This window comes from Leopardus geoffroyi, chromosome B2 (genome assembly GCF_018350155.1).
Source record: "Leopardus geoffroyi isolate Oge1 chromosome B2, O.geoffroyi_Oge1_pat1.0, whole genome shotgun sequence".
In the NCBI taxonomy this organism is placed as follows: Eukaryota; Metazoa; Chordata; class Mammalia; order Carnivora; family Felidae; genus Leopardus; species Leopardus geoffroyi.
The window spans coordinates 5,420,897-5,433,005 of NC_059332.1; positions in this window are offsets into that span (position 1 = coordinate 5,420,897).

Genomic DNA, 12,109 nt, shown 5'->3' on the forward strand with positions numbered 1-12,109 from the left:
ATTCTTCCCTTCTTTTTCTTTCTCTCTTTTTCCCTTCCTCCCTTCATTCCAGGCTACATAGTTGAGTATTGTGACGTATAGGAGAGAGAAACAGAAGGTGCAGATGGGGGAGGAAGGGCCCAATATTAGCCACACTGTGTAAATGAGAAATAGCGCTTTGTCCAGAGTAGATTCTGAGTATTTGCTAATGAATGAATGCATGCATGCATGCATGTAGGCAGTTAAGATCCAGGACTGGAAGTTAGAGACTCAGAATGGGTAAGGTCATAGGTTTGTGTACAGTGACTTAGTACGGAAATGCTTTCAGGGTGATTGGTAATTACGAAGCCAGGTGAGGGTGTGATTTCAGGCAATATCTCACCAAGGGCAGCTTGAACTCGATTGCACACAGGGACTCTAAAGTATACCTTATGCTTACGAAGTAACCTGACCTAAGTCATTTGATGAATGCATTGCAGTGTGTGTGCATTATAAAATATAAAATATCTGGGGTGCCTGGGTGGCTCAGTGGGTTAGGCCTCTGACTTCAGCTCAGGCCATGATCTCACGGTTTGTGGGTTCAAGACCTGAGTTGGGCTCTGTGCTGACAGCTCAGAGCCTGGAGCCTGCTTGGGATTCTGTGTCCCCCTCTCTCTCTGTTCCTCCCCCGCTCATGCTCTGTAACGTGCTCTCTCTCTCTCAAAAATAAACATTAAACAATAAAAAAAATAATAAAATAAAATATAAATATCTCAGCAATTTTCTTCATCTCTTTCTCGTAATAAAATTCTATCATTACTAATAACTATTGAGTGAGCTGATTTTGGAGGTCAGATTCTCTGTCATCTGGAATATACAATTTTTGATCCCATCTATATGCTATCCAGTGTGGGAAATGAGCAATCCCTCAAGAGCAAAGTTTTGTGCCTAACAGACCCGGGGCAGCTACACCGACTGTCTGACATGTTGACTCCAATGAGTTTAACTGTAGTTGAAAACCTCAGGCAATTTTTTTTCTTCCTTATTGTGAAATAATTGTCTAGAGATGGAAATTCTCCAGGTGGCTAGTTAAATGCCTCCAGAAGGCATGGGGCATTGATGAATCCCTCTGAGAATTTCTGTAGTTTACAAGTGGCTTTACTGGTTAAAGAATCTCATTAACTCTACCCCTTTAGAGCGGGGTCTGTGGAATGGCCTGTTTGTGAAGAAACAGTAATGTAAATCTCAGCATCTTTGGACGAAACTCTAATCCAGAGTTGTTTTCTTATCTTAAAACCACACTGATAATTGGGAATGCAAACTGGTGCAGCCACTCTGGAAAACAGTATGGAGGTTCCACAAAAAACTAAAAATAGAACTACCCTACGACCCAGCAATTGCACTACTAGGCATTTATTCAAGGGATACAGGTGTGCTGTTTCGAAGGGACACATGCACCCCACATTTATAGCAGCACTATCAATAATAGCCAAAGTATGGAAAGAGCCCAAATGTCCATTGATGGATGAATGGATAAAGAAGATGTGGTATAGATATAAACAATGGAGTATTACTCAGCAATCAAAAAGAATGAAATCTTGACATTTGCAACTATGTGGATGGAACTGGAGGGTATTACGCTAAGTGAAATTAGTCAGAGAAAGACAAGTATCATATGACTTCACTCATATGACTTCACTCATATGAGGGCTTTAAGAGACAAAACAGATGAACATAAGGGAAGGGAAACAAAAATAATATAAAAACAGGGGAGACAAAACAGAAGAGACTCATAAATATGGAGAACAAACTGAGGGTTACCTGAGGGGTTGTGGGAGGGGGGATGGGCTAAATGCGTAAGGGGCATTAAGGAATCTACTCCCGAAATCATTGTTGCACTATACGCTAACAAATTTGGATGTAAATTAAAAAAAAATTAAAAATAAAATGAAAAAACCCCACACTGATATTTAAAATAGTTACTAACTTGTCTTTTTCAACATTACTAGATTCTATCCATTTTTTTGCATATACCCTGCTCCCTTGCTCTCATGGCTCAAAGTCCTAGATTTTCCCAGACCATATCGGGCCAGGGGGTAAAGTTGGTTAAAATTAATAAGGCACATCTTTTCAGGCTCTTGCTTCCTATGAAAAGTACCTGTGCATCCCATAACCTTCCCTCGTCCCGAAGGTTCCCTCTAGTTACTTCTAGGAGTTCCCAGGGAATGAGCCCTTTCATCAGCATGGTTCCTGAATGTCCCTCATTTTCTGCTCTCGCTCCTTCTGGTGCTGTTTCCCGAGGCATCTGCTGCTTGAGGAGGCGGGAGCCAGAACCTGTGCACCATTGCCTCTGCAGTGACATGGTGTTTGGCCAGGTGCCACCGCCACGGATGCCATGTTAGAGTCCTCAGGGTCCAGGGAGACACTGCCAAGGTGACACTGCTTCCTGCACCAGAATGCCTCTCTTCTTCCCCTTCTCTCCACATTTTATTTTACACATGGCATAAAAGGACTGTTTGTACTCAATGCTTTATAGAATTTGTAGTGAAATATTTATTTTGGGTTTTCTGGACAACTTCTGATAATGGATAGATATGGAAAAGCTAAAAAATAATAAATAATAAACTTTTATCTTAGGCAGTTGGGGGGGGGTGGAAAGCAAAGTAAACTCAAGGAAATAACAGGAAAGGGGATGTTTTTCAAAGAACCGGAAATAAGTGATAAAGTAATAAAGCATACCATGGAGATGATCAATAAAGCCAAAAGTTGGTTTTTTTTTTGAAAAGACTAATAAAATTGACAAAACCCTGGTGAAATTAACGAAGAGTAGAAGAATGCAGCCAAAAGGAACAATGGTGGAAATGGACAAGACGGGACCTGCCACGGACCCTGCAGACCTTTAGCAGATGAGAGGATGCAATGGATGGCTTTATGCCAGTGAACTTGAAGAAGAGTGAAATGGACATAGTACTAAAATACATAACTTCCCAAGTCTGATTAAAACAAAAACAACTAACAGGACCCAAATGAGTTCACTGGCAATTTCACTGGTGAGTTTTACCAAGTATTTAAAGAGCTATAATTTTGATCTAATACCAAATCTTTCAGAAGGTAGCATGACCTTTTTATGTCAAAATATATATAGGCCAAGGACAACAACAAAAAGCAAATTACATTAATGTAAAAATTCCAATCTAAATGTTATCTGGCAAAATCCAGGAGAGCTTCGGTTTCTGGACACTATAAAAAGATCTATTGCATTTATATACATTGTCAGCAATAACTAGAAAACAAAATTCTCTAAAAAAATCAGTTGCTGAGTCAGACTGAGTTATACATTTGGAGAAATTTTATCTTATCTTATCATTTACTTATATTTATTTTGAGAGAGAGAGAGAGAGTGCACGAGTAGGAAGGGGCAGAGAAAGACCCAACCAGGCTCTGCACTGTCAGCGCAGAGCCCGATGAGGGGCTTGATTCCACGAACTGGGATATCATGACCTGAGCCAAAATCAAGAGTTGGATGCTTAACCAACTAAGCCACCCATGTGCCCCTTATTTTTTATTTTAGTTTTTTTTTTTTTTTTTTTAGAGAGAAAGCAAGTGCGTGCAAGAGAGTGTGGAGGGGCAGATGGAGAGGGAGAGACAGAATCTCAAGCAGCTCCATGTTCAGCCTGGAGTCTGACAAGGGGCTCAATCCCATTACCCTGGGATCTTGACCTGGCCTGAAATAAAGAATCAAATGCCCAACCGACTGAGCCACCCAGACGCCCCTGCAGAATTTTTTATTGTATTGGTTTTCAGATGTATTGGTATAATGTTGTATACACATGCTCTGATTTTCTTTTCAATATCTGGAGCAACTTCAATTATCCTCTCCTTTTTCATTTCCAATTTAATTTATTTAACCTATCTCTTTTTGTTATGGGGGAGTAAAATACCAAAAATATCCTTAAAAAAAAAAAAAAGAAAAACGTGTTAGGACATGCCTCACGAAAATATCAGGACTTCTTATAAGCCATAATACTTAAGATGGCACAGTTTTACTGCAAGCCTAGCTAATTGGACCAATGGAACAGAGGAGAAAGCAGACACAGATCCACATTATATTTGGACAGTTGGCATATGATAGAGGTAGCAACATATAATAGAGGTAGCAGCATATTATATTGGACACTATATAATAAACTATGGCAACAACTTTTTGTCCATGTGAACAAAATGAAATTTGATCCCTCTCTCACAACACACAAAAATCAATTCATGGTGAATTAACCCTAAATGCCATATGCAAAACTGTAAAGCTTTTAGAAGGTAATGTAAGAGAATATCATCCTGACTCCAAGATAGAAAGAATTGCTTAAATAATACACAGAAAACACAAAGCTCAAAGGAAAATATTTATACATCTAATTTAATTAAAATTAAGAACTTCAGTTCCAAGAAAGCCATAAATAGAAAACAAAAACTCCACAAACAAGGAGGTGATATTGGTAAAATATACAACCAATACAGGACTGCATATATTGAGAATATCTGAGGAGCTATTCAATATCCAGAAAGGTAAGGAGAAAAAAATACCTCACAGCTCCATTTTTAAAATGGGCAAAAGGTTTGAACAGGCTCTTAACAAAAGAGGAAACTTAAGTGACCGATAAATACATGTGAAAGAATATTTAGCTTCATAGAAATCAAAGAAATTCTAACTAAACCCTCCAAGATTTTGCCCCCACATCGGCAAAAATTAAGAGATGACAGACTGAGGTCATGAAGGATGTGGAGCCCCAGGAGCTCTCATCCACCACTGGTGAGACTGTAAACTAGGACAACCACTCTGGAAGTCATTTGGCATCTCTATAAAGTTGGATATGTGTGTACTCTTAGAGCTGGCATTTCTAATACTTTGTACATATCTTGGAGAAACTCCCACACAGATGCATCAGGAGACATCTACAAGAATGCTTATAGAGGTATAGCTCATAATTAAGAATACAGACAATCCTAATGTGGAAGAACAACAGAATGGATAAACAAATAATGATGCAGTCATCCCAAGGACACCATACAGCAGTGAAAATGAACTCAGCAGCATGCACCAACATGGAAGGAAGTTCACAAACAAAATGCAGAGTCCAAAAAATAATGCACAAAACAAGTACCTGTAGTAAAATTCTACTGGTGTAAAATTCAAAAGCATGCAGAACTAAATAATTCACTGGTTAGAGATAGAAAGTGGTGAAACTACAAAGAAAAGTAAGGGAGAATGATAGACAGAACGTTCGGGATAGTGGTTACCTGTCGCAGACTATGAGTCTGGAGTTCTCTCTTGTCCATCAAGAGAGCGGACACAGAATTGAAAATGAGAGAGGCTACTCTCTGCCCCTCCCCCGTTCATGCTCTGTCTCTCTCTGTCCCAAAAATAAATAAACGTTGAAAAAAAAAAATTAAAAAAAAAAAGAAAGAAAAAAAAAAAAAGAAAATGAGAGAGGCTAATGTCTGGGAGGAGGCAAAAGCCCCCAAACAGGCTTTTTGTCTCTATTTATTGAGTTCTTAAGATCTTACACATGTGATGAATGTGAAGAAAACAATCAGATGGTAATCATTAACTTGTGTGTGCAAGAAACAAAGGGTCTGGGGGACAAGTGGAGCTTGTAATTAAAGCATATTGGCACCAGATGGCAAGTCGTTGCCTGCAGGTGATATAACAAGTTACCCGTGATTCCATTATAATATCTCACTAACTAACCTTGGGCACTTTCGCCCTGTGGTGGCAGCTTTCCACCCCAAGCTTTTTTTTAACCCATTTATGTAAGTATAAGGAATTCTTGAACTTATTTCCCCACAGTTACCCATTGGGGTAGGGTGGGCAGGAGAGCACTGAGATATCATGGGAAATGGTAATATTTTGTTCTTTTTAAACATTTTTAAAAAAGTTTATTTAGAGAGAGAGCAAGTGAGCGTGAGCAGTGCATGTGTGTGCACGAGTGGGGGAGGGGCAGAGAGAGGGAAGAGAAAATCCCAGGTAGGCTCCCTGCTGTAAGCACAGGGCCCAATGCGGGGCTAGAACTCACGAACCATGAGATCATGACCTGAGCCAAGATCAAGAGTGGGGCATTAAAACTACTCAGCCACCAGGCACCCCTGGTAATATTTTGTTCTTGAACTGGTGTGTGGTGGGGGGCATACATATCTTTGTATTATTGGTAATGTTCTTTAAGCTTATTTATTTTGGGAGAGAGAAAGAGAAAACAAGTGGGGGAGGGGCAGAGAGAGGAAGAGAGAGAGAGAGAGAGAGAGAGAGTGAGAGAGAGAGAATCCCAAGCAGGCTCCATGCTGTTAGCACAGAGCCGGACTTGGGGCTTGATCCCACGAACCCTGAGATCATGACCTGAGCCGAGATCAAGAGTCTGACACTCAACTGACTGAGCCACCCAAGTGCCCCTATTGTTAATGTTTTATACCCCTCACATATGTTTGAAATATTATCATTACACATTCCAAGTTTAGTAATAACTTTTTTCAAAAAGGGTTGAGATGAGTAAGTTTATTATTAAGAAGGAAGGAAGGAAGGAAAAGAAGAAAGTGGGGAGGGAGGAAGAGAGGGGAAATAACAAGAGGGTATGAATAAGAGTCTAGGTGTTTGTTGGCATTCAGCCAAGAAGACATTAATGAAGTAACAGCACTCAGGGAGGGCCGCCCAGCTGAGGTGAGTTTTGAGATGGGTCTTGAAGAACTGATTGGATATGATACCCTGAAGAGATGGGAGAGGAAATGGAAGGAATCCTCATGAGGAAAAGAAAATGAGCGAAGACAATCTGGAGGAATGAGCCCAGGAAGAATCCAGAAGGCAAATAGTCCTCTCTCCCATACTCACTCAAAAGACATCACTGCCGAGATGGCTAAGCCCTGTCAGGGAGGGCCCTGAAAGCCAGGAACGATCAGTGAGGCTGCCTGAGAGGAGGCCCAGCCGGTGCTGACCACTGTCCCCTCTGACCCTCGTAGGGGCACAAGAGCCCTGAGTCCCTTACTCCTCTTGGGGAATCCGGGTTTTATGCTCCTGCTCTATCAGAATGTCCTCCAGGGATTGGAGAAATTTCCACTCTTCGTCTTCCAGAGCTTAGATATGCAGAGTCCGGAATTCCCTAAAAGCAAGGGAGGAGGGCTTCCCGCTGGCTTTTCCTTGCTGTGATTCTGCACCTAGGCTGGGATTTCCCTGAAGTTCCCCTCCCTGTGGAATGAGGTTAGAAACCCTGAAAACCATATGCCCAGAGGCCCCATGAGAGCGTGCAGTAGGTTGGAAATATGGCGGTGCCCCAAGAGGGATCTGGTGGAGGGTCCCCACAGCTGAGGGTCCTGTGAGTCGCGGTCTCCCATTTGGGGTGCCACTCAAGGTGGATTCCAGCATCCTACCTGGATGAGTGGAACAAGCCAACCAGGGGTGGGTTCTGTGTAAAATCCCACTTCTTCCATCTTTAGGGGTGAGGGAAGCTCTCAGATTATGGCATATAATATATAAGATATAACATATACACTGCTGTTTTCTTTGTATGGAATGCTTACATGCCAGGTTTTTGCACAGCTGAGTATCTCTTGTCATTCAGCCGAGCTGAATGTTCACCTCATCAGAAAGACCTTCCTTAGGGGCACCTGGGCGGCTCAGTCAGTTAACTGGCTCTTGATTTCTGCTCAGGTCATGATCTCACGGTTCGTGAGTTTGAGCCCCAAGTCAGGCTCTACACTGACCATGTGGAGGCTGCTTGGGATTCTCTCTCTCTCTCTCTGCCCCTTCCCCACTCACATGCGCACTCTCTCTCAAAATAAATAAATAAATTAAAAAAAAAAGATCTTCAGCAGCTGCACGAGTTTGCGTTCCCATCACCAGTTTTAAGGGGTTCCCCTTCCTCCACGTCTTTGCCAACCACTGCTATTTCCTGTGTTCTTAAGTTTAGCCATTGTGACAGGTGTGAGGTGGTATCTCATTGTAGTTTTGATTTGTATTTCCCTGATGATGAGTGATGGTGAGCATCTTTTCATGTATCTGTTAGCCATCTGGATGTCTTCTTTAAAAAAATGCCTATGCATGTCTTCTATCCATTTTTTAACTGGATTATTTGGTTTTTTGGAGGGGTGTTGAGTTTTACACATTCTTTAGGAACTGGTATAGCCACTCTGGAAAGCAGTATGGAAATTCCTTAAAAAGTTAAAAATGGTGGCTCAGTCAGTTGAGCATCCAGATCTGGATTTTGGCTCAGGTCGTGACCCCAGGATTGTGGGATCGAGCCCCATTTAGACTCTGCACTGTGAAAATTCTCTCTCTCTGTCCCTCTGCCCCTCCTTCCCTGCTCACGCTCTCTAAAAAACAAAAAACAAAAACCAAAACAAAACAAAAAACACAAGTAGATGGGGACTAAGGAGTGAGCACCAGATGATGTACGGAATCCAAAAAAAATCCAACTGTACATGTGAAACTAATATTACACTACATGTTAACTGGAATTTAAATAAAAAGAAAGAAAGGAAGGCCTTCCTTAATCCACGTAAAGTATCCCGTAGTCACTGTCTGTCACAACCCTTTTCCTGTTCATAGCACTTGCCATGCCATTCTCTAAAATGTCCAGAAGGGTGACACATTGTCTATTTTGTCACTGCTCCAAGTGCTTAGAACAGTGCTTGCCAAATAGTTGAGCAAATGAATGTTATATGTGTGTGTGTGTAAAAGGAGAGACAGAAAGGGGGAGGAGGAGAGAGAAGGGAAGGGAGGGAAGGAGAGAAGTGGGGGTGGAAGGAAGGCGTCCTAGCTCAGGTCTCAGCTGTGTCCACTACAGGGATTCACATGCATCTGAACACGTCTGCTAGACTGTCAGGTGGACCTGCTAGGAATGTGTTCGTATGAGAAACTGAGGCATCACCAGAGAAAAACACACACTGTTGAGTAAAGGTAGGAAGGGAAGTAAATTTGGTCCCAATAACAAAGGCTGGAACACGGGGCATGGGACAGCGTGAAGATTAGCATCTCACTTGTCAGCTTCCAATTCCCATGTAAATCCAAATGTTGTATCCCCACTCGTCAGCTGATGGTGTTGTTTTCACTTTGGGGCTGTTATAAACGCTGTTTCTGTGAACATTTGTATACACATTTTTGTGCCAACATATGTTTTCAATTCTCTTGGGTATATGCCTAGAAATGAAATTGCTGGGTCATATGGTACACCATGTCTAACTTTTGAGTAACCTGCCAGACTCTTTTCCAAAGAGGCTACACCATTTTACATTCCCCCCAGAAATGTATGAGTGTTCTAATTCCTCCACATACTCATTAACACTCATTTTCTTTAAAAAAAATTTTTTTTAACATTTATTTATTTTTGAGACAGAGAGAGAGAGAGCATGAACAGGGGAGGGTCAGAAAGAGGGAGACACAGAATCTGAAACAGGCTCCAGGCTCTGAGCTGACAGCACAGAGTCCGACGCGGCTCGAACCCACGGACCGCGAGATCATGACCTGGGCCGAAGTCAGACGCTTAACCAACTGAACCACCAAGGTGCCCCCCACACTCATTTTTATGGCTTTAAATTCTCACAACCATCCTCGTGGGTGTGAAAGTTCTTATAATACTTAAACTTTTGCCGCCACTCCCCTCTCCATTTATATGCAATTATTTTCCAGTATGTTAGTTCAAATTGTGTCGTAAACACCATACATCAGACATTGTTCTTACTGTGTTACGTAATTGTTAAAAATGTTGACCATATAGTTAATGATGTCTTTGTCTTTGTTCATCAGTCCTACTTGCCTTTTGGACTTTTATTCAAGATCATTTCTTTTATGCTTGAGTTAAGTTCTTTGAAATTTTCTTCAGAGAATTCCTACTGGTGGAAAATGCTCTTAATTTGCACTCATTCTTGAGAAAGATAATTTTGCTGGGGTAGAAATCTCATATTTAGAATTATTTCCTCAACACATTGAAGATCTTAGTTCACCGTCTTCTTATTTCTATTGCTGCTTTTGAGAAGTCAGCCATCAATGTGTTTCATTTGTGGTAATTTGTATTTTTCCACAAACCGCTTTTAGGATCATATTTTGTATATTTTCTATGGCAGAATCACTTCAATGTACCTAGATGGTGATTCTTTGAATTTATCCTACCTGGGATTCATTTGACTTCCTGAATATGAGGATTTATATCTTTCAGCCATTCTGGAAAACATTTCAAATAATGCCTCTGTTCCATTGTATCTATGTCTCCTTCTGGAACTTTGATCAGACATGGCAAATAGTCTCAATTTGGTCTTTGACTGGGACGCCTGGATGGCTCAGTCAGTTAGGGGTCTGACTCTTGATTTCGGCTCGGGTCATGATCTCAGGGTTCAAGTCCCGAGTCAGGCTCTGCACTGGTGTGGAGCCTGCTTGGAATTTTCTCTCCCTTTCTCTCTGCCACCCCCCCCCCCCTTCTCTCAAAATAAATAAATCTTAAAAAATAGAAAAAGAACATGAGTCTCAGGTCACCAGGGCATGGGCAGGTGTTCTTAGGGTTGAAGCTGATTTCAGTGCTTGATTACCTCCCCAGCTTTCTGTTTTCACTCAGCTTTTGGCTTTTCTGAATGATTTTCATTCTTGCTAAATTGGCAATTTATTTTGAAAGCCTTAAATATTTTTAAATCCAGCATTTTGTAATTGTTTTACAAGGAGAGTGATTCAGGATATTTAGCTCATGTTGGAAATGGGATTCTATAAATATCCTTTTTAAGGGATCCATAAAGGCAGAAATCATATATGAACAAATACATTTCACAGTAGCACCTAACACAACATTGGGTTTATCATAGTAGTTGTTTGGCTCTCCTCAAGATACCTTGGTTCTTTCTTATGTCTGCATCACCCTTAACTCTTAGATTAATTCATGTAACATATTTATTAAATACCTGCCTTTACCATGATGCTAAGTGCCAGAAGATTTCGGCAAGATAATATTTCCTTCTGCAGTTCAGAGAAAATAGAAACCCTCTGTGTGAATTCTCTCAACTTCTCTCTGGCTCTAAACTTGCCATTTTACCGTGGGGCTTGCAGATCATACCCTAATTAACTGAAGCTTTTCACTGATATTAAATCTCTTGCCATGAAATTGTATGTTTTTCAGAAGAAGAAAATAGTAACTTAGAAAAATGTGACATTTGGTTTATATAGAATTAAAATTTTTTTTAATGTTTATTTATTTTTTAAGAGACAGACAGAGTGTGAGTGGGGAAGGGGCAGAGGGAGATACAGAATCCGAAGCAGGCTCCAGGCTCTGAGCTGTCAGCACAGAGCCTGATGCGAGGCTCGAACCCACCAGCCATGAGATCATGACCTGAACTGAAGTTGGATGCTTAACCTACTGAGCCACCCAGGTGCCCCTGGTTTATGTAGAATTTAAAGACAAATTGCTATAGGTTTCTTTGGGGTTTGCATTATGACAGGAAGCTACATAAAAAATGAAGGTTCAAGTTTATTGTTTCAGGAGATTGTGATTACTCATCTTATACTCTAAATGGCACCAAATCAACTAAAGTAGGAAATGATTACTTTTTATTACTCATAACTCCTTAAATACATAGTGATGTATAGAGCAAGCATTCTTACTAAGCTCTAAACCTCGGTAGGGCGAGGGGGTAAAATGAGAAGGGGAAGGCTTAGGGCATGTTAAGTAGAATCTACATGATTTGGCTGTGAATAGGAGATAAGGACAGTCCTTCTTACACTTTTGGGCACTTTAGATACAGCCACCTGGGGTAGGCAACTCAGTACACAGACATGAAGAAGAGTTTGGTCATTACTGACATCAGCTGAGTTAATGGGACAAGAGGAATGCAGGGCTTATCAGAAGCAGCCACTGTTATTCAAATGCATGTCCAAGAAACAGTCTCAAGAAGCTGAAGGTGTTTGTTCTGAGATTGAGATGAGAACACCAGTTGTAACGGTGAGGACGTTCTTCAAAGGAAAACTAGCAGAATATGTTCCACATGTCATAAATATCTCTATTGCCTTGACAGACTGTCAAAACTCAGTGGTGGGTAAGAGTCTGGCATCCTGTGCAGGTGCATTCCTCCCCATCTGGCTGTGTCCATCTGTCCGTCCTTCCTTCCTTCCTTCCTTCCTTCCTTTCTCCCTATA